Source organism: Podarcis cretensis (assembly GCF_951804945.1).
Source record: "Podarcis cretensis genome assembly, chromosome: 4".
Taxonomy (NCBI): Eukaryota; Metazoa; Chordata; class Lepidosauria; order Squamata; family Lacertidae; genus Podarcis; species Podarcis cretensis.
Window position 1 is genome coordinate 69,623,309 of NC_137173.1, and position 23,321 is coordinate 69,646,629.

General features: G+C 41.0%; 1 protein-coding gene across 4 annotated transcripts in view; it reads left to right on the forward strand.

Annotated features, from left to right (window-relative positions):
• The window catches only part of MID1 (midline 1), a 277,703-nt gene that overhangs the window by 167,556 nt on the left and 86,826 nt on the right, over positions 1-23,321 (forward strand). For 2 of the 4 annotated variants that reach the window (XM_079972691.1, XM_079972695.1), the window contains exon 1: positions 4,325-4,584. The exons of the other annotated variants lie outside the window; for them this stretch is intronic. The gene's annotated coding sequence lies outside the window, so the exon portion shown is untranslated. Of the gene's footprint in view, positions 1-4,324; positions 4,585-23,321 lie in introns of those variants that run through there. 4 annotated transcript variants of the gene reach the window in all.

Below are 23,321 nucleotides of genomic sequence, written 5' to 3' on the forward strand. Positions count from 1 at the left end.
GCATTGCTTTATATTGTATTTTTAATTAACGTTGTATTGCTTTGTGCACTGGCTAGCTGAATATAGTGAATGGATGAATAAATAAATAGCACAATTTCTTCCAATTCTAAAGGAGAATTTACACAATTATTTCCAGTGAAGCCACCACAGAGGTATATTTATCCTCCATCAGTCTGTAGTTAAGTCCCCCTTGTGAAAGTAAACTTAAATTCTGAGCTGCGAAGAAAAAAATAACAAATCCTTCTTCTAAGAATTGTCAGACATGAATTTGACCATAAGAGGGCACTGTGAAAGCTTAAGTTTTGGAGAAGGACAATAAAATGTCACCCATCCAATACGATTCTGTGAATTTTCCATGATTGATCCTTTAGTTGGCAGTCTCAATAGAAAAAGAGGGCAGAGGAAGGATACAGCCAATCTGCTGGGTAAAAGAAAGAAAATCCTGTGTGAGGGAACTGAAACAATGTCAGAAACACTCACTGCACCAATATTTTGGAACACCTTGTTCCATAAAGCATGGATGCTCCCTCTCTGGCTGCCTTTTGCCAGGTGGCAAAGACATCCTGGCAAACTTTTGTGTGCTAAGCAGCTGTTGTAAAAGTAATGCTTTATCGGCGGTGTCCACCTTTGTCAGACATTTCTAATGTCTTTTATTTTACAACATTGCCACATTTAAATTGCCGTAAGGCCACCCTGAGTAATGCATAAGCACCAGGCAGGAAAGACAGAAATACCTGTATAGTTAAGTAATCACTGAGTAGTGGCAGCCGCAGCAGGCAGTGGATCTGCCACATTCTCATCTAATTTTATAATTCCCTCCAGCTGTCCGGGATTGGCTGGATGCAGAGGAGTGGTAGGAAACTGTAAAGAGGTAACAGGGTTTAGTGAGCAGGAAGAGCTGTGGCAGAGGGCAGTCCAGACTCGGAGACAGGAGAGGAGGGGGTAGCAGGAGACAGAGATGAGGCAGGCTGCGGAAGAAGGGAGTCTCTCCCACCTGCTGTGACTAGCTCCCCAACTTTGCTCTCCCAGAACATGCAGAGAAATGAAGAAGGCAGAACAAAGAGAGGCCAGGCAAAGAAGCCCTAGGCTGCTGAATGAGGACCCCAGGGGAGAGCAGTGGGAAGACGGGGACCTTCAGTCCTCGCAACTGCCTCACTGAGGAAAGACCTACTGGGGAGAGTTGCAGTGATTACTAGCCTTGTGCTGTTTTGGTTTATTTGAATAGAACGTTAACTTCACTGACACCAGGTGTTTTACTGTTGAACAACTGCTGACGCAAACCCACATCTTTTACCCCCAACCTCTTAGAACTACTCCATTATTGACATCAGTGAATGGTAATTTTAACATGGAAAAATAGTGGTGACTAATACTGATGATTAGGCACATGCAAGTATATTATAGATATGTTTCCTTCTGCAACCAAGGATAAACAGAGTAATTATAATGGTTAAATGTATGCTTTCAAGTATGCCACCTACATCTAAATACTGTCGCATCAAAGTGCTGAGACTTGGTTGGCCACATAAAAATAGCTGCCTCAGCAGTTTTACCCTGCATGACATGCAATAGCTTGCAGCTTTCCAAAGTTCAGTGAACCTTAATGGATACAGCACAGTGAAAAGGCAAGAAGGAGGGAAAAGTAAAGGCAGAGGACCCATGAAGAAAATAGGATACACATGTCATCTCAAAGGCTCTAGTTTTCTCTAGAGAATTTTATTTCTGTTCTGACTGCATGAAAGGAAGGGAAGTCCATTTTTCCTAAGAGGGGGCAAAAAAGAGGAAGAACAGCTTTCTTCAAGTCGTTCTCAGGTTGGAAGGTGCTACAGATTATGTGTTCTTGGAATAAGAGTATCTGTTTAATGTAAAGATTCTCTTTTAACTCCATCAGCTCCTAGTCTCCCTGTTCCTTGAAAGGCAGCATTATAAGTTTGTGGCAGGAAGAGTAATAAGACTGGTAAACACACATGGGTGTAGCCAGGATTTTTGTTAGGGGAGGCAGGCCTTTTGTTAGGGGGAGTAGAACCTCAGTTTGCTATGTATCTATTGAATTTTATTGATGGGGGGGGCTGCTGCCCCTCCCTGCCTGCCCCTTTTCACTAAGAGCCTGTTCAAATGATTAGTCCTCAGAAAGCCACCCCTGTGCTCACTTCAGACTCTTAAAGCTGGGGCAGGAATCTCTGGTGGAAATGTGCTGAAAGAGTCAGTAACTCCTGACAAGGCCTGGGACTCTTGATTTGCCCTGTTCATCTTGTAAATCAGCATGATATGATTGCTATTTTTTGAACTTGAGCATTCACAATTCTTGCAGGGAGGGAACTGCCAGTAGCCCCTTGGAACTAGACCTCAGTGTCCATTCTGAACGATGGTGGAGACACTCCTTCAGATAAACAAGGCTGAGGCCATTTAGGTCTTAGTATGCCTCTGGGTGGGACTCGGGTGGTGCTGTGGGTTAAACCACAGAGCCTAGGGCTTGCTGATCAGAAGGTCGGCAGTTTGAATCCCCGCGACAGGGTGAGCTCCCGTCGTTCGTCCCTGCTCCTGCCAACCTAGCAGTTTGAAAGCACTTAGTGCAAGTAGATAAATAGGTACCGCTCCAGCGAGAAGGTAAATGGCATTTCCGTGCGCAGCTCTGGTTCACCAGAAGCGGCTTAGACATGCTGGCCACATGACCCAGAAGCTGTATGCCGGCTCCCTTGGCCAGTAAAGCGAGTTGAGCACCACAACCCCAGAGTCGTCTATGACTGGACCTAATGGTCAGGGGTCCCTTTGCCTTTACGCCTCTGGGTACCAGTCGATGAGGGAACACAAGTGGGAGAGTTGTGCTCAAGTTCAGTTTCTGGGATTCCTGTAGTCATCTTGTTTGCAACTGTAGGAACAGAATGCTGGATTAGGTGAACTTTTGGCCTGATCCAGGAGGCTTCTTTTTATGTTCTTACGCTCTTACAGTGGCTTTTATTGCAGGATATCAAACCTGACCCTACATCTCTGGAAATCCATGTTATGTCCATGTTATCAGAGTCAAATATTGTGCTGTGAGTGGTAAGCTTGTGTGTCATCTGTCAAAATCTTAGTAAACAGGAAAGTTTCATAATATCTTCTCACCCACCCAGAAATCTGGATAATATATAGGAATACTAATAAATTGTCTGGGTTTCTCCATATTTTTGCATGCTTAGGCACCTTGAAAAAGAGAGAGAGAAAGGGAATAGATTTATTGGGCTCTGGTATTTCAGTGTTGACAGTATACTTCTAACACATTTTTGTTCAGCTGCAAGAGATTTCTGACTTGTGAGGCATTTTCTGGGTAGTGATTTACTACTCAGCTAGATAAGTACAGTCATTGCTGTAGCAAATCCATGATTATGAGCCTTTATTCAGACTTCGGTTTTGCTTGATTGTACCTAGAGATCAAAAGACAGATTTCCATTTAGAGTGGAACCGTAACAGCCTATTTCTTAGCTGATCTTAAAAGCTGAGAAGTGTAAAAAGGGAGATGAGGGTTTTAGTACTTTTGTTTAAATGTGTACATTTATGTGCACTCTTCTTCTTTTTTAAAAAAAGAACAGTGTAAACAACCCAAAGGCCATATACTAGGCTCAGCTTCAAAGCAGGGGTCAGAGAGACTAAACAAAATGAGCAGACAGACCCCATTTCAAGAAGGGCATAAAATCCCCTAGTAATTTTCTCTAGATTGTTTAATGTGTGAATCTATTGCTACAGATGTGGGGATAAATTATGGGCATTACTTTCGTTCCTTTCTTTTTAAAACACCTTTTAAAAATGCTACTCAAGGCTATTGCCATTTAGTATGAATCCTGGATATGAGAAAGTATATCATCTGCTGGTGAAAACTTTACAGTCGTAAAACGTGCCCGTTCTTTTGTGTAGCACTCTGCATCGCTATCGGGGAAGGGTGTATCTATGCAAATGCAATGCACATTCTTATTAACATTGTTCGAGCTTGTTAAGCAATTCCACCTTTCCTAGCCACAGTTATGTAGGAGAGAGATTGTCACTTGAGTTTCAGCTTAGCATTTTATTTTTAATCAAATATTTCATTGGCGTATCCCAGGAGCCTTTCAGGTTAAGAGTGGACACGGAGAAGTTAGATAAGAATGAAAATAATCTCTCATACCACAAATTGACTTCCCCCTTTGTAGCCTGAGACACTGTTTCCAGCTGCTTTTCAGCCTCTTAAATCCTTGAAAGCTTTCCTAATCCTCGTGTAGGCAGCCCTTTATGTGTGATTCCTCCCTCCCCCTTCTCCTGATTGGTGAGGCTATTTCATGGCCTAATTCAGCCAACTACGGCATATCTGAGCTGTGATTTGAAATAGGAGCTCGGCGGACAGTTGGCTCGCTTCTCCTGACTTGCAATAGGCTAGCAGGGAGAGGGCACAACAAGGTGGAGAAACTTGACATTGTCTTGACGAGCGCGCGCTCTCTCGAGCGGGGGACATACGGAAGGAGCAGGGAGGCGGAAAGTTGCCGGCTTGTTGGGAACTGCGCATGGGATTTCGTTTCCTCCTGAAACTCTCCCGTTTCTGGCTGGATGGATAATGGGATTCTAAACATGAGGCAGGTAAGACACACGCGGCAAAAGCTGCTCTGGAGGCAGGAAGCGAAGGGGGAAACCCAGAGAGGTGGGTTACGGGAACTGGGTGGTGCTGATCCTCCGCATTTAATTACTTGATTCTGTAGAGCTGTGGGTCGTTTTGAGTTGGAAGCTGATTTTGCAAGTTTTGCCTTCTGGATTCCACATCCCCCCCCCCACAAAAAAGCTGGTAGTTGGTGACGTCATTGGCAAGGGCGATCTGTTTTGAAAAAGGGGGGGGGGGTGATGGCAAAGGATCCCTTCCCCGGGATTTGCTTTGTCAGCTCCAGTTTGCTCAGCTTTAAATGGGTGGCATCGCATCTATTGCGCTCCTACCTTTTGTTCGTGACAATCCACAGTAGCATAAGTTGCTGGGCTCCTGCAAGCATGCCATCAAATGCTGAGCGTATATAGCATTTCTACCCAAACGTCACTATTTTAATATTTCAACACCTTTTGCTCGTTAAGCTCTTGCAATTGTTTTATTTATTAAACGAAGGGAAATGCAATCTATTCACGTTCCAGTTTAGCACATGTAGGCGCTAACAAAAGAGTCTGTTGTAATTTGTGAAGTTTCCAGTACTGACAGATAAATGGTTGATGATTTTTGAATGATTATATATATATAATAATGCGCCATGGCAGATTTTTGTTGTTTCTTACAGTTTTCATTTTGGGGGAGGGGAAACCCTGTTCTTTAAAGATTCCTATTTGATAATTACATATTTAATTAACAACTGACTGGGACGATGCCAATACCTGGAAGTTATTTTTTGTTTGCAGGTGGAGGGGGGTGGAGAGAAAGACAGAGGCTGCAATCCTAAACCCCACTTAGCTGGGAGTAAGTCCCATTGCATTCAGCAGGAGTTGCTTAGGCACTGTTAGGATTGCACTGTGAATCTGCTTAACTCTGTAATGAGGAAGAGTAAAGAGAAGAGACAGTTTGCACCTGTATGGACAATAAAACTCATATTCTTCCCATTTTCAGAAAATAAGATTGGAGGAGTATTTTAATGGTGATCAGAGTAATTTCACAAACAAGAATGAGAGGGAAATTCTGGGAAGATTGCTTCCCTTGAGATGCCTACTTGTGGAGCTGGCTCGCCTTGTAGGAAAGCAATTTATTTACTTGTGCTCAATCAGATCATTTTCCGCGCAGTGCCTGGAGCATCCTGGGATTCATTATAACCACCAGAGGGAGCTTGGCTAAGAGAAGTTTTCAAGAAAGAAGCTTAAAGATACTTTTTAAAAGATTTCATATGTACTCTTTTGAAAGTAGTCAGGACTCCGTTCTACATAAATGTTGAGTTAAGGTACTTCTGGTTAAAATGAAGTTCCAGGCGACCTTTAAAAAGCAAATGACAAATGTGCAAAGTATGGCTTTGAGAGAGAGGGAGGCAAACAAAAATGTAATAAGGAAGGGAAGATGTTTAAAAAGAAATGGTTCATGGTGGTAATGAAAAATGCACATAAGTGGTATTGATGAGCACAAAAGGAAACAAGCGAGATGTTTTTTGCCTCATTAGACTTGTCCACCTCAATATACACTTAACTCCCCTGCTCAGGGTTGGTTTTTTGTTTGTTTTGGCCTGGTGATAATTTAGCTATTCTGAACAGCTATTGTATCTTTCCTGTGTACACTTGACATTGCTCGTATTTGTCAATTGTGCAAAAAGAGGCACTTTACGACCCTCCTTATGTCCTCCTTCATTAACATCCTAGTCACGGATGCACCTGTCCCTTCTATGCCTGTCACTTAGAGCCGTATCTCGCATTACAAGACCCAAGAGTGGTCTCAGAATGGCAAAGGGATATGAAGTGTTTCATCTGATTGTGTAATTTGCACTTCTGGCATGCGCCGTGAGAATCTTGATGTGTATTTGCAGTGCACATGTCTGAGCAGGAGTCAGTTGCATGTATTAGGGATTCTGGTTATATATTTTTGCAGCACCACAGCGTGCTCCTGTATCTTAAGATTGCAGTATAGGAAACAGATCCTGTTCTGAATCAGCAGTGCGGATACTCCACTTAAATTAGTTCCTTATTAAGGCTGTCAAGAGAGGGCTCCTGAGACTTACGTTTTTACTTGCTCTGTACTTGGAAGTAAACACACACACCCTAATGTTCTATGGGTTGTGTGTGCTCCAATCCTATGTTGGGAGTCCTGAGTACAGTTTCTAGGGATCTCGTTCAGAACATGAATTACTTCTGCGTAAATGTGTGCAACGCAGTCCTAAGCATGTTTACTCAGAAGTAAAACTGTGGTGGTATCAAAGTATGGTTAACTGAACTTTGGTGTGTACCAGCCTTAGAAGTGAACTGTGATGGTCACATTTCTGTGCCCTATTTCTTCTTTTAGTAGCCTTTAGTGAAATATCTGTTTATCTTCGTGTACTGAACAAAATTCCATCAAACCAGCAGATCAATCAGCTAGCATTCTTCAGCAGATGGAACAGTTCATGCACATCCAGACAGAGACTGACATTTTTTCTAATGTTTATTGGAGGTTTGCAGAGCTGAAGAACTAACAGGGATTCAAAAACTGAGAGTTCAATACAATGAGATGAATGTGACCAAAAGCCAGAGATGTGAGAAAACTGAAAACTAATTCTGAATTTAAATTAAAAGTATAATAAATAAAATGACACTTGGACAAAAACAGGCTATCTGTTATCTTCCAGCCAGTTTCTCATAACAATGATGCTACAGTTTGGATTTATTAACTTTCAGGCACAGTGATGTGTCATACTATGCAACGGAGGCCCTATATTGCCCTGATAAATGATCTTGACCAATGCAAAATATAAATTCTCAAGAATGACAGAAAGGCATAGATCTGTGTCTGGGTGCTGTCTGGAAGAGCAAGAATTAGCTACAGAAATGTAATATGCTGCCAGCCATACTGATAAGATTCAGCCTTCACTAAAGCAGAAGCAAGCCAGGAGGTTCTATAGAGAACTAACTATATAGCCTTGATTAAACAACTGCCTGGGACATTATTGGAAAAGCAAGCCACGAGTCATTAAATATATTAAAAATATTGATTGATGTGTTATGAGTATGCTGTGCTATGAAAGGTTGCAAGAACCAACATTTATTACAGAAATAACTGTAAACATAGGAGGAATGATATCTCTGTGGGCAGTGATGGAAAACTCAACTACCTATGTGGCATTTGAAAAACTACTTTTGCTCCTTTGAAGATGTGTCAGGCTTCCACGCGGTCATCTAATCTCTAACCTGCTTTTTGTCATGCAAGGAAATGGCAGGAGGATGTTTTCTGCAGTTGAAGCAGCACGTATAGCATGCTCAGTTAACTCTGTGCCTCTTTCAGGATTATATTCTGTTTTAATATTTATCTTCCGTGTCATTTTTGAGGAAAAGCAGGTTACAGATTTAAAAGCACAAACTTTGGGTTAAGAATTCGCAAAGCTTAGTAAGGATGCTAGCAGGAGCGGTTTACTTGAAAACTGGAGAGGGCAGTGTGGGATCTTCTAAAGACTCCCTAACTCTTTACCTTATACACTAGGTACAATATTTCATTGCAAGTTGGAAGTAGCTTGCTTTCACAAATCCCCACCACCTTCTACAAACTCCTTCAGCACTGGAGATGCATTTCAGCAGTATTTTGCGATGGACTTTGACAGAAAGTGGGAAGAAGCCAGCCAGCACTCTGATTCCAAGTAGATAGAAGAAAATTTGGTTGTTAGCAAGTGGATGTATTTAGGACTAGAATATTCTGAGAACTGAACAGAGAGGGGAGGTGGGGGATTAGGAAGAAATTCATCTAAAATTTAGCACTTAGCTTAGCTTAACTTAGTTCTATGGGTGGCTAGCAGAAATCGTATGAAGTGTACTGGGCCTTACAGACAGGTGTGCCTAAGAACACAACCTAACTACACACACCCCTACAATTGTCTGCCCCCTTTTGTGTATATTCTTTTAATATCCTCCCGTTTCCCTACTGAACTGTTTCTATTCCATAGCTTAATTATTGCTAGAAGAAGAAAATCGCCTTTAAAGGGTTGACCTCAGCTTTTAGTGAGAGTTTCCCCATCCTTTTGTACTGCTTCTCTGACTGAAAGAAAAATGTACTTCGTGTCTGAGAATGTTGCTGTTGTATTTGATGGATAATAAGGGAAGAAAAAGTAGATGGAGTCCATAGGCTGTGTATCAGTTAATTAGTGGCTGGACATTACCCAGTAGGAAGTCTGGGAAAGGTTTTTGTGTATGTGTGTGTTGTCTGCTTTCTTTGATCACTTGTGTGGTAAATAGACATGCAGAGTAACTATGGCAACATGTGCTGTAGGTTTGTGGGAACAGGGGAGACTCAATCACCCAACAAAGGATAGTTTGTTAGAATAGTTGGTTATGATTACAAAAAGGTGGTAACAATCAGGCTATTTAAAAACATGCGTTCTGGGAGGAAAATGCACATTTATGTTACCAATTTAAAAGCAAAATATGTTTCTGTAACTACAAAGGGTTTGCTTTGGTGCAAAAGGAAAGCAGAAAGAAATATGGGACTTGATTTTTTTTTTAAAAAAATGACCCTTTCATAAAATTAAATGGGTTAACATTTGTGGAGGCTTTAAGTATTGCACTGAAATCAAACTGAGAGGTCATGATAATGGCATAGGCAGGGAGGGTTAGGTTGGAAGAACAGCTTTCTGCAAATCCACAAGCATTTCTGTACTGTACATGCTTTCTTAAACTTGTGAAAATAAAGTACCTATTCCTATTACCTGCCTGTAGAGGTCAGACTTGAAATTGAATTGCTTCCTCCAAATCCTTTTAAGGCAAAGCCATGGGAAGGAATGAAAGGGAACGCCACTTTCTGTATTAGTCATCCATAGAAATGCTCAATAATATGGTTGGTTTGTATAGTTTTAATTCCATAATTATATTGCAAAATGGATTGGTGCAAAATGGGTTGGTGCATATATCTTCTTGCGTCCTGACTAAATATACATATTTTATATGCTTTTATATGCTTTTAAATTATTTAGTTGTATGGCTCCAGATGATCCCCAATAGACTTTTAGTTGTTCTGCCAGCAGAAAGCTTTTGTGACAGTAAAGGTAAAGGTAAAGGTACCCCTGCCCGTACGGGCCAGTCTTGACAGACTCTGGGGTTGTGCGCCCATCTCACTCAAGAGGCCAGGGGCCAGCGCTGTCCGGAGACACTTCCGGGTCACGTGGCCAGCGTGACATCGCTGCTCTGGCGAGCCAGAGCCGCACACGGAAACGCCGTTTACCTTCCCGCTGGTAAGCGGTCCCTATTTATCTACTTGCACCTGGAGGTGCTTTCGAACTGCTAGGTTGGCAGGCGCTGGGACCGAGCAGCGGGAGCGCACCCCGCCGCAGGGATTCGAACCGCCGACCTTTCGATCGGCAAGTCCTAGGCGCTGAGGCTTTAACCCACAGCACCACCTGCGTCTTTGTGACAGTAGGATGCTATAAATGCAAGGCATGGATTTTTGGATTCAGGTTAAATCATCATTCCAGAGATTGTAATCAAAATACAAATTAATGTGTTGGTTAAAAACTACCATTCGAAGTGCTGCCTCATACATATACTTACTCAAGGCACTATTAATTCCCATTTAACCCTATGGCCCAATTTGGATTTAACACTAAACCATCTTTTAGTACAACCTGAATGAGCCTGGCCAAGCCTTGGGTGCATACAGGAAAGAAGATGGAAGCACCTACAGTTCAAATTAACTAGTTTGTTGTTACATTTGAGAAGTTTAAACAATGGTTTATAGAAGCGAGCCACAAGCAAATAAACCATAGTTTAAAGTAACTAAAGTTCCCTATTCAAACACAACATCAAAATGTGGTTAGTTTAAGCCAGAAAACAGTTGTGTTCTAGTCTCTTTTTGAATGAGAGATTGTCATCTCAGGACAAAAGCCCTGGGATAGCAGTTTTCACCTACCATTGTGCACAAAGTCTCAAGTTCATGCATGTGGTTAACTATAGCTTGATATTACACCCAAACTTGGTTTTTGAGTAGAGAATAATCTATGATAATTGCTTCAGTTGGTCAATCCCTGTCCTTTGAACACTAGCCATCATGTTACAAGAAAATTCAAATAGCAACATCAATTTAAAATCCTCAATAAAATATATCTGAAAGTATCTGGCCCAGAGGGACTGTAGAAAATAATGTACTGTACATGGTTTATCTGTGGGATTCATATCCATTGCAGTATGCACACTAAGAGATTTCTGGCAACTTGAAGACTAAAAAATTATGAGCAAGGGTCAGAGACCTTTTCCACTCTGAGGACCACATCGTCTCATGGGCAGCCTTCCAGGTGCCAGTGGGGCCAGAGGCAAAAAAGACCAAGCAACTTATGTGCCTCTCACTTTGTCCATTAGGCCACATCAAAGTGGTTTTTCTGAGACACATCTTTGCATCATCCATCCTGGCAGGCCAGAGGCATCATCACAGTTCGGACACATTCCGGCAGGACAAACGTTCTTGAGGAGGTTGGTGAGGAGTGTGGCTTAGGCACTGCCCCTGGGGCCAGATAGAGAATGCTGGAGGACTATCGCCTGGGGCTGAGGTTCCCCACCATGGCATAAGCGTCCATGAACACAAGCTCATTTGATCAGATAAAGTGGTATTGAGTCTATAAAACCTTATTGATCTCATCTTAAATCATTTCCAGACTACTTACTCTGTAAGCTGTACTAAAAAACAACAACATTAAAGCAGCATTATAAAACTAGAAATTCATTGTACAACAGCATTAAGTCTTTGCAAGATACCTGAAACAACTGATGAATGATGGTTTATGAATGATGGACGGGAAGGGCATTCCAGAGCGCAGGGGCAATGGGAGAGTAAACTCCCTGTTTTTGAGTCACTGCCCTGTGGCATTCTATAGGGTTTGGTGCCACAAGCAAAATTTCCCCAGATGATCATCTGTGTGATCTTACAGGTCTATGCAGGCGTAGGCAGCTTGATCCTTTGGGTAACCTAGTCCCAAGTTGTTCGGGGCTTTGTGTTACTTAGAAGACCTTTTGCATGGCCCTGTAGGCAGCCGGGATCCAGTGCAGTTCCCTCAACACATCCGGGTGTGCCACTTAGCCGCCTGGCCACAGTATTCTGCACCAGCTGCAACTGCTGGGCCAGGCCCCACATAGAGTGTCCAGTTGTGACTTTGTGAATCACAGTGGCCAAGCCATAATGAATTTGTTAGAGTGAGGTCCAATTACGCCTGCCTGCTTGCACAAAAGGATTTCCGCTAGCGTGATGGGACTTCTAGTTTCTCACCTCCATTCCAACCCTCTGGAAGAGATGTTGAGCATATGCAGCCTGGGGGAGGAAAAGCCAGAAAGGCCCTGTTATGTTGGATCTCAACTTTAGTTTTTAAGGTGCCACAAGACTCTTGGTTGTTTTTGCTGCAGAAGACTAACAAGGCTACCCTTTCTGGAGATCACTATGGTATGATGCGCTGTAGGGTAAATATTTTTAAAGGTGAAAGCCCTGCTGTCGTCTTGTGCCCATGAATTCCTTTGCCGTTTTTGAGCTTGATTATTTTACTGCTTGTGTTGTTTCAGTCATTCGATTGTTTGCTATTTAAATAGAATTTTAAAGTGTCCTATTATTTCATTGGAAGGTGCCTGGAAATAAAAAATAAAAATCAGTGCCCAAAGAACATAGCTTAGATGTTTAAACACTGTTGGCATACTCATTTTAAAGCATCAAAATCGTCAAATTTTTAAAGCATCAGTATTAGTCAGTACAGTATAGAGCCAGTGCTTTGTGATGGAGAGCAAGGGTCCCGGTAGAAGCAACATTGGAAAATCCATGATCCAGTCTCTTGCTGTTTTAAAAAGTTGCTGTGGGTCATAGCTGTCAACGTTTCCCATTTTTTTAAGGGAAATTCCTTTATTCCGAATAGGATTTCCCTTTAAAAAAGGGGAAAGTTGACAGCTATGCTGTGGGTGGCTCTAGATTGAGACCACAGTGGGAGCGATGAGTTTTGAGGGGCTTTACTCAGTGCTTGATTTGCTCACCTGGCAGTTCAGTTGTGGAGAGAGGTTTGTAGTGCTGCTGAAAAACAAGCTTTAAGCTCTCTTTTTAAACTATACTTGACTTCTGCCTTAGAACATCTTACAATATTACATTGAAAGTGTGAGGAGATTACTTCTAGGCACAGTGCAATATGGACTATCCATCTGTGGACAATTTATTTTTGCTATTCCCATGTATTACTTTTATTGGGCAGTCTGTGGGCTTTTGTTATTTTGCAATCCATCTTCTGGCCTGCCTGCACAAAAAAGGGAGGCATTTTTGTTTCCTGCTGTGGCTCTTTTCAAACTTGATTTCATCATAACTGGGGAACAAACCTGAGTGGTTTCTTTCCTGTTGACAGCTGAATCCTTATTTGTTAGTGAGTGACACTGAGTTTCAGTGGGGTTCAGAGGAAGAAAACAAAGATGGTGGAGATCAGGTCCTATGATGAAAGTCCGGATATAAGACTATTAAAAGGCAATATTTAAAATTTGCAGGGTTTTGACGTAGTTGATGGAGCAAATATGTTTCCAGTTGCACCAGAGTGTAGAACCAAAAACAACAGGTTTATAGTATAAGAATGGGGATTTCAATTAAATATTAGGAAGAATTTCATAATGGTTATGTGTTATCTTACAATGTAACAGACTGGCTTTGAAGGTGATAGTCCCTCTTTCCTTAGGCAGACAAGCATGCCTTGGTTCTCAATTCTGAGAAGGTACCATTGGAGGGTCACTGTAAGAGTAGGTAATATTAAGACAGATGGAGCCCCAATTTGACTCAGCATTAAGTAGTTTGCTATGTAATACTTGCAACTAAATCACAGAGTTGTAGAGTTGGAAGTGACCTCAAACAAAGGTTATCTGTTTAAAAATTTCTGTTGGTCTGCCCTAAAATATTTATAGTCCACCTTCTGGCTCCATAAAGGAGCCCACCAACAGATATAATAAGAACAGAGAGTAAAACACTAAATCAGAGCCATTATACATCCCTCCTGTAAAGGGAAGCTTCTAGCTGAAGTTGAAGTTGACAGTATCTTCAAGCTATACAGTTTCTACGCAATAGCAGCTGACTATGAAAGGCATAAGGATGACAATCTTAGTTAGACTCACTATGACAAAGTTTGAGAATCAGCATTAGAAAACCCAGGCAGTTGGTCAGGAATTACATATGCAACATGAGAAGACAACACACACACACACACACACACACACACACACACACACACACAGCTAGGACAGGAAAATCTAGCTTTATACACAGTATTGTGTGTGTAAAGGAGAACTGAATCGCACTGCTAGAATGTAGGCAACATTTGGCTGGTTACTACGCAAATGTGCTTACAAGACAGTACGTCCTTGCATGACAGTCATTGAAAACTTGCGAAATAAAGAGCAGCATCTTCCATTTATGTCTCACCTTGTTGAACCTCAAGAAGCCTTTGTGCACAATGGTAGGTGAAAACTGCTATCCCAGGGCTTTTGTCCTGAGATGACAATCTCTCATTCAAAAAATTTCCAGGGTGCTGCAGCTGTGCTCACTTGCTAGCTGTCCTAGGTCATTCAAAGGCCAGTCAATTTCTCTATGGAATGTGAACTCCACTTACTAGAGAATGCTGCCCTCCTATTGTTGACACAGTCACTTATCCTAGGTGAAAGAGAGGTGAACCAAGAATGCCTGATCTTGCCATGGGCTGCTGATTCTCCATGAGCTTCACTTCAACCTTTGCTTTCTTGTCTTGAACAGTTAAACAAATGGTAGGCTCTGGGGTGATTATCCCAAGATATGTGCATTCTGGTCCACCTCCCTCTTGGGCCCTGATTTCAGTTCACAATGCCCAAACTAGTCTGCTTTTGCTAGACCAATTAATCAGTTTATCCCTTCCTTTTAAAAGCAATGTTAATAATTGGGGAGGTGGGGTGGCAATGTCAGAGACAGTGGTAAATGATGCAACTTTAATGTGTATCAGACCTATGAAACCCATTCACTGCATTAATTTCACTTTGAGATTTATGGTTTAAAAAAATGGGTTAAACCCTTTATTAAAAGGGTTTTTAATGTTATGTTTTGTATTGTGATGAAAGAAGTCAAACAAAGCAATTCAGCTGAGGATTTATTCTACAGTTAAAAATGCTAAAAAGTGGGCTGTGGTTGTGTTTGGTTTGATTAAACCAATATGGTGATAAGATATTAAAGGAGAGCGACAACATTATACACATCGATAACAGAGGACATTAATGCCTGCAGCCACAATCTACATAGTGAATTCTAACGGGGGGGGGGGGGGAATGGCTTCTTACGTTAGATAGGTCAATGTGATTTGACCTAGTTTTGCTTTGCTACTTAGAAATTATGTCAGTATTACTTATGTCACTCCCTTGGATGAGCAATTTAACATCCTTTTTTGCATTGCAGTATTCTCCTAATACTCTATATGTTTACTTATTCTGTCATATGATCCTTCAGGCAAAATATTGCAATCTGGATATAGGACAAGAAAAAGCCACTAGGCTTTGTTTTGAAACATGTCCTTGCTTTTGGTGAAAAGAACCATTTATTTGTTTTAAAAATATATAGAAAATCACCTTTTAAATTCTAAAATCCTCTCCTACATCCCTCCATATAATCCTTATGAAGATTAAATAATGAACAAGGCCATGGGTGCAATTAGGATGTGAACTGATCCTGCTATTGCTATGATGTCTCCCATGCTATATTATTATTTTTGACATTTATGCTGAGTGTGAGAATAGTTATCTCTTGAGTTTTCCTTCAAATTCCTTAATGCACTGAAGCAGTCTTAAATGCTAACAAATTTTATTTAAAGCATAAGCTTTCATGAACTAGAGCTCCCATCCTTAGTTGCAACATACTTAGGTTTAACACATTTATGGCACAATTATTATATTACCAAATGCAATAGATATCATTTTGACTGTTAAATGGAGACAAAGGGAAGGATTGTTTACGTGTCCTATTTCTGTTACTATTGAAGCAAAACTAGGTCTTTCTGTGTCTTTTCATACGTTGGCTTTGATAGTTAAATAGCAGGGCAAAGTTACAGTACAATCCCATGCTTACTCTGAAGTAAATTACAATGTAGTCAATATGATTTTTCCTGCATTGCAGGGGGTTGGACTAGTAACCTCAGGGTTACTTCAAACTGTACAATTCTAGGATTCTGGCTGATTTATTCCCATTTGAGGTTGCTATATTTCATCTCCATTGTCAGAAGCCATATGCCTCTGGATACTTATTGCTGGCAATAACAAGTGCGGACAAAGAGGATGAACTAGATGGGCCTTGGGTCTGATCCAGGAGGGCTCCTCTCATGGTCTCTTATGGCAACCTTAGGTGACTGACCTAGGATCTAAATTAGCATGCCATGCAACAACACCCTGATGCTTCTATGTGGCACCCAGGTGGTCATTTCCACTCAACCAAATTTAGCAAAATGAACATGTGAGATGGAAGGAGGATGACGCCCACTCCCAACACATCTTCTGATCACACTGGTGATGGCGATGTATTTGCATCAGCTACAGGGAACTAGGCGGAGGGCCTTGCCCTGTGGAACACCCTCCTGTCAGATTTCAAGGAGATAAACTACCAGTTGACTTTTAGAAGACATCTGAAGGCAGCCGTGTTCAGGGATGTTTTTAATGGTTGATGTTACCCAGTCAGATGGGTGGCATATAAATAAAAAATAATAATGCTTTTTAAATATTAATTTTGTTATTGCATTGTATGAAAAACAAAACCTTGTTGAGAAAAAAGAAAACAAAATGACCATATCCACTAAATCAGTTCATAAAGAGAATAAAACTGAGTGCACTGCAAATTATTCATACAAGGTCAAATTTTAGGGTGGACTTGAGATTGCACCTGAATCTTGCAGTCCAGACTACCTTAAAAGTTACATATCCCCTAAATAGTAATTTAATTTAACTTTAATTTAATTGTATTAAATTATTATTTAAAACACAAAATATTTCTCACTAGTTTAAGGAGCAACAAGTAAAATTAACGTTGGTTGTGGTGGTGGTGTGTGTTCATGGGGCTTTTTTTTTTAGGAAACCATGCAATGTCAACACATGTTAGAAATTCAATCAATCAATCTTTCAACAGTTTTGTGTTTGTTGTTTTTATGGGGGGTCATGAGGTTGGTAATTGCCTCAAACTAACATGGACAATTGCTTAACTAATATTTGTGTTGACATTGGGTAAGAAGTTCTGAGACTTTTTTTGCCAAGTCCTTGAGAATTAATCAAGAGAAAGTTGTTCAAGTTTATGTTGGCTGGTTTATAATGGCAAGCTCCCTTTGCTGGTGATGTGCCAGCTTGCATGTCAATAACTAATTGCAGTTTTGAAGTCTGACACTCATCGGCCACACATTTTCTCTGCTTGTCAACTCTTGTAAATAGACTATCGGCAAGTAAAAAAAAATATCACATTAAGTTAAAGTAGTTAGTGAGTCTTGAAGATTTATTTCAAAATATGGGCACTGGGTGGTATGAGCTGAGTTTGAATTAATCATTCGTCTTTGTAAAGAGCAGTGTCTAGCATCATCCTGAAGGTCATTACAAGCCATTGGGACAAATGAGATTATGCTTCCTCTGTACTGTGCTATTGTAAGCTGTCAGTGCACCACAATTACTATCAGGGTCTGAAAAATGTGTTCAGTGCATAATACCTATTCTAACGTTTGAGAGTTTACCTGGCATTGCACTCACACTTTCAGGTATATCTTCAAATTTTGAGAATTAGTAGCATTAAAGGTAAAATAAAGCTGTGATGCTCAGGATGCTGAATTCTGGATCCGTTTTCTTCATTCAGTATCCCACATCACATTCCTGACAACAACAAAAGCTTTATGATAGTGGTGCAAGTTTGAGAGAATTCCTGCAACAGTTGTCTATCGCTTTCCCAAACTAATTCTTGTTGTAATAAGCATCCATAAGAATATTTCAGCAATTTTCTAGTAATATAGCTGACTCCCCTCCCCCCTTTCCAGGAACAGGCAGAGCAGAGAGAAAGTATGGGGTTGCAAATATGCATGTTCCAGCACTCCATGAAAGTTTTTAAGAGGTCTGGGGAAAGGTGAGATTTTCCCATTAGGCCCAGCACAGTTAATGATTGACACAAAAGAAAACCTACTGAGTGAGTGACAATTTGACATTACACGTCTTGGTCCAATAAAAGTGGGTTAAGCAACATCTTAAAGCCAAAAATAACTGTTACAGATCTGGGGTAACAGAGGTTGAGGATGCAAGGGCACCCATAGCTGTGAGAGTTATTCAATGTTATAAATCAGTAAAGGGAGTAGAATTTTGCTGATATTTGAAGCAATGAAGGGAAGATGCCAAGCGGTAGATTTAACATACAGGCTGAACTAGATCCCATGTTCAGATCACGGATAGTGATGCTGTTAAGAGCACAAGGAGAACTAAGTACCGGGCCATTGTGTAAATGTGAAGGACCCCTTGACAGTTAGGTCCAGTCAAAGGTGTGTGGTCCTCATCTCGCTTCAAGCCGAGGGAGCCGGCATTTGTCCACAGACAGCTTTCCAGGTCATGTGGCAAGCATGACTAAACTGCTTCTGGCACAATAGGACACTGTGACAAGTACCAGAGTGCACGGAAATGCTGTTTACCTTCCTGCCAAAGCAATACCTATTTATCTACTTGCGCTAGTATGCTCCGATCTGCTAGGTTGACAGGAGCTGGGGTAGAGCAACAGGAGCTCACCCCGTTGCATGGATTCAAATCACTGACCTTCCGATCGACAAGCCTAAGAGGCTCAGTGGTTTAAATCACAACAACACCCACTCCCCCTACCGGGCCATTAAAGAGCAATTGACCATGCAGGTGCTGTCCTCCCCAGTGTGTTAATTATCAGAAGACAATAGCAGAATTGAGAGGTAGAGGTTACAGGAGGCATGATGTTGCACAGGGGAAATGTGCTCTTTTTTGAAAAATAGAGGGCTGGAAAAGGCATTGGGAGCGAGCAGATAGCTGGGAGGAGTTGCAAGGGTTCTTGGGAAGGAGAAGGATAGAGCCAGAACTCCAGGCAGAGGCCATGCCATTTTGGTAGGCTGGAAGAGAGATACAGTCAGGGATGCCAGCTCCTGGGGGCCTAGCCCTTTGTGGAGGGGGGAGTATTTTGGGGGTCCAAAAAGTGCAGAGCACAGTGCAGCTCTAGTGACCAGCATTGGTGGTCCACCTTCAGCCTGAAGGACCATGATGCAACCCCATTGCTGAAGCTAAGCAGGTCCAAGGTCTGGTCAGTGCCTGGACTGGAGATCACCTGGGATTCACGGCACCTTTTGCTCTAATGAAGAAAGGCAGCATATAAATGTGATCAGTAAGATAAAGAATCCTATTCATATCCTTGCACCTGGGCTGGGAGAATACTGTGCTGGCTGTTTTCTAGCCTGAAAAGTCCACACTGATCTAGCGCTGGCTTCCGAGTAAACATGAAAGCAATACAGCTGTCATGTCACACCTGAAAGCAAGCTTCAGGGAAATCTTGTAAAAGAAATTTAAATTGGTTTCAGTGGGAATCCCAACACTTGAAAGAATTTTGTTAATGACTAGACAAAGTGACAGCTAAAAATTTTCTTTCTTACAGCATAAGGAAAAGCCCATAGGATTACATCACTGGGAATTATCAAAACTTTGATATAAACCCATGCTAATAAAGAGCATGTTTTTTCTGACAGCGACAACAGACTTCAGTTAACCTTACTATTAGGAACAGAATGGCTATGGGGAGAGGGGAATCACAAAATTGAATTGCAGAGTGAAGGCCTCAGTATAGTTTGATGCTGGGAAAGCTGCAGAGTTAAAAAGTATTAAGAAGTTTTGCCTGTTGTCCAGTACCGATGTATAATTGCACTAAAGTTTACATTTGCTTGCAACAGTGGCTTTTGTTATATTTGTTTCATGGTAAATGTGGATTGGAGATCAGCTGGGTTCTGAGTCTGCAGTATTTGGAACAGACAGCTGAGAATTGGTCACCTGTCTAGCTTTTGCTCGTGTTTTGATCACTGCATTTTTACTTAAGCTGTCTAAACCGTGCAACTATCAGTAAAGGCTGAGAACTGCCCCTACTGTTTTATTTTTAACAAACAAGATAGAGTGCCACTGTGTTCCTATGGATGCCAATTACTGCTTTTCTGCTGTGTTGCTAAGGGCACCCAGCAGCCCAACTTTATCAACCTGGCATTGCTATTAGGTGAACCACTTTGCACAGCAGAACATCCACTGTAGATGCAAGCGATATCACCTTCCTCCTTCCCTCTGTCAGTCAAGATCCAGCAGCATATCTCCAAGCAAAACTGTGTGAGAGCTCACAGCCTAGATAGAGTCTGAGCAGCAAGGAATATACACACACACACACCTTAAGACCGAGGGCAAGGGTGCTTGGCTTTTTATACAATACAGTTTTCAGAAAGTTCTGTCATAAGGGATAAACTATATGTATATGGTACAAAATGTGACTCTTAAAGAACACATTATTAGAAATAGCTACTTGTGGGCCTTATCAGGACACTGGTGTGCTGGGAGGTAAGGAAAAAGATAGCATTGGGTAAAAGAAGGGATGTGTACATGTGACATTAATGTGGTTAAACCATCCAATGTACCCTTTTCGTGTCCCGAAAAGGGTAAAGAAAAAGGTGTCAGCCCTAGGAACGCAGCTTGGACTTTGTATTTGCAGAACTAAGGAAGACATTTAGCATGGCTTTATAGGTTTCTGAAGCACTATAGAATCTTTCCACATTTACAGCTGCCCTATGTAGTTTGTAAAGTAGGCACTTGTGACAATTTTTTATTTTGGTTTTGAGCTTTTACTAAGGGTCCCTCTTAGAGTGCTTGTACTGAAGACAGTTCTATAGTAGCATGTCTATCAGCACAACAGGTGTCTGAACTTGTAGCACTATATTTTAAGAATATGGTGTGCATTTTCTCTTTAAGGTTGCTCTCAGGCCTCATTCGGCATTTAAGTCGAGGTTAACTCCATTTTTCATAGGTCTCAGAATCTGGAATTGTACAATTTTATCCTACCAGTACATTCCAGATAATAGAATAGGCAGAAGTCAGATGTCATGAAAGCAGCCTTTTCATTTTAATTTCTTTCTTATACATTTTTGAACATAACCTTATGATCTGAAAATAAAATAGGGTGGGGGGAGAGAAGCTTATACAGCACAACCATCAGGGTGACAATAGGCAATTGTCAGAGGAAGGCATTGTTTAAATAGTTTTCCGTGGGAAGGAAAGTATTAGAGCATTTCTGTCTAGGTGACGGAAGAAGGCAATAAGGGATATTGTACATAAAGTCTGGACAATTAACAGAGCAGGGAATATGTGGTAAGTAACATGTTCCTTTCTTTCAGAATCCAGGGGTCAGTTTACTCACCCAAGTAAGTGTTTAGGTTTTGGTTGGTCCAGAGTCACTGGCATATGTCTGAGAGGTGAATAGATTCCCACAGGTCTCCTCCACACCTGCCTTTGCAGTCCCTAACATTATTTAAATTTATTGTCAGATTTGTCTTTCAGTTGATATGGTTGAGCAAGTTGTAGGAAGAGTTTGCTTGTCTGGGAGGGCTGGCATGGTAGTAGATTAATCCTGTCTTTCAGTCAGGATATGACACACTCAGATGTTATTTGAACATCTAAGGGTGCTGCAATTTATGTTCAAAAATTTCCCTTTCTTACGCTACCATGTTTCAAAATGTTAGATGGTAGTTATCTGCAACAATTAGGTTATTTTATGTTTTGCTTAAGCTTTGGAGAGTGTGTGTGTGTGTGTGTGTGTGTGTGTCTACACACTCTAAGGGAAAACTAATAAAGTCTGCGGTAGCATGGGAAGGAAAGAAGAACAATTTTAATGCTTTGAAGTCTATCACTTAGAGAGAATCTTATTATCATAACATATTATGATTTATTCAGCTGAGAATAAGAGATAAAAGAGAGTAGAAAACAAGGTCATAGTTCCAGGAAGGAAGTTGAGGATTAGTGAACATTGAAATGGCATGGCATTGTAATAAGAGTTGCAAACAGTAGACATTTGGCAAACTCAGATGCTGCTATGCATAACTGAAACAATGAGATAATGCCTAAACGATAGACTATCCTGTGTGGCCACTCAAAACACCCCGTTTAGACAAATCTGATTTAGCACCATTGCAAAAGCACCTATTGATTTATGCTATTGAAGACTAACTTGTGAATACTATAAAGTTCTTTCTGACCATACCTGAAGCTTCAAATCTCATCGGAGAAAGTCCTCAAAAAGTCCTGCAAATAAAATTTGGTTTTGGACTTAGTGTGGAAACTGAAATCTTAAGGATGCTTTCATGGGAATGGGTCTCATTGAAATTGCAACATAGAAAAATTAGACAAGATCCTGCAGATCATTGAGCAGTCCAAATGGTGGTATCAGTTGCATGACCACCTCAGCTTAACATGGCATCAAAGATAAAGTCAGTATGGAAAAATTAAAGCCACTGCCTGAAGTAGTCATGTTGTGGACTCTGTTAAGCTAGGTCATTTTAGCTGAACATAATTATTCTGCTTTGGAATAGTTTGCCAAATGCTACAGACTTTCTTAGTTGAATCAGTGCAAAAAAGTAAATGTAGAACAAGCCAAAAAAGCTTGTTTCTCAAGGGCTATTTATACTATATCACTTTCTGTAGATACTATTAAATGCTAGTTTGTGCATTTATTCATATATTTATTGAATATTTCTTTAGACTGCCTTTTGGGGACACTTTGGAAGATTTAATGGTTTTCAGTGAAGAAGCACCCAGGCTTGTGTTGCTAAATTATTTTTGAGGAAAAGCTTGTCTTTGTGCTTTTAGGACTGCATTATGGCAGCTCATTTCATCTGTGCATCTAAACATATAGATAAAAAGATGTTTCCCACAAACTAAAGAAGGCTTTAGTGTGATGCAGAGCATAAGAAGGGGGCTTTAGGGTCCGGTAACCCGGGAGGTCTAAAGTTCATGGAGCTCTTGCTGGAATTGTCCACAGATTAATTTGTGATGCTGCCAGTCAGGATACTGCTTAATACTCTCCCATCCCCAGAATTACTTATGCATGCTGATTTATCAGGTCACAAGCAGTGGAACAAAAGAAGAGGAGAAATAGGGGGAGCTGTGCACAGATAGATGGCATCTGAGCATTTCTTTTATAAAAAAAAAAAATCTCAAAAGAAAACAAGGGTTGGTGAAAATCAGTTGATCAAGAAAGCTGAGGCTGAATCATTCTCTTCAACAGGCAGCCACATAGGAACAATTTCTGTATTCCTAATGAGTCACACATCACTATATGGTTGCCAAAGGAAGTGCAGGTCAATGAAAGGAAATGCCAGTTTGTGATCCTGAAACATGTGTGTTGTACGTGTGTGTGTGTGTGTGTGTGTGTGTGTGCGCGCACACACACACACACACACACACACACACATATACACACACACATCCCTCTGTGTTTGTGATTTTATAAAATAGTCATTTTTCAACTCTAATTTCCGGAATGCAAAGTTTATCATTCTTAAGTTCAGCAATATTGCTTATGCACTGGTAGGTGGATAGTGTTAGGAAAGGAAAAGCTAGACTTTGTTATTATTGTAGTAAAATACAGGTAAATTCAGTTGTGCAGGCTGTTTCAGTTTACTTTGTTTATATAA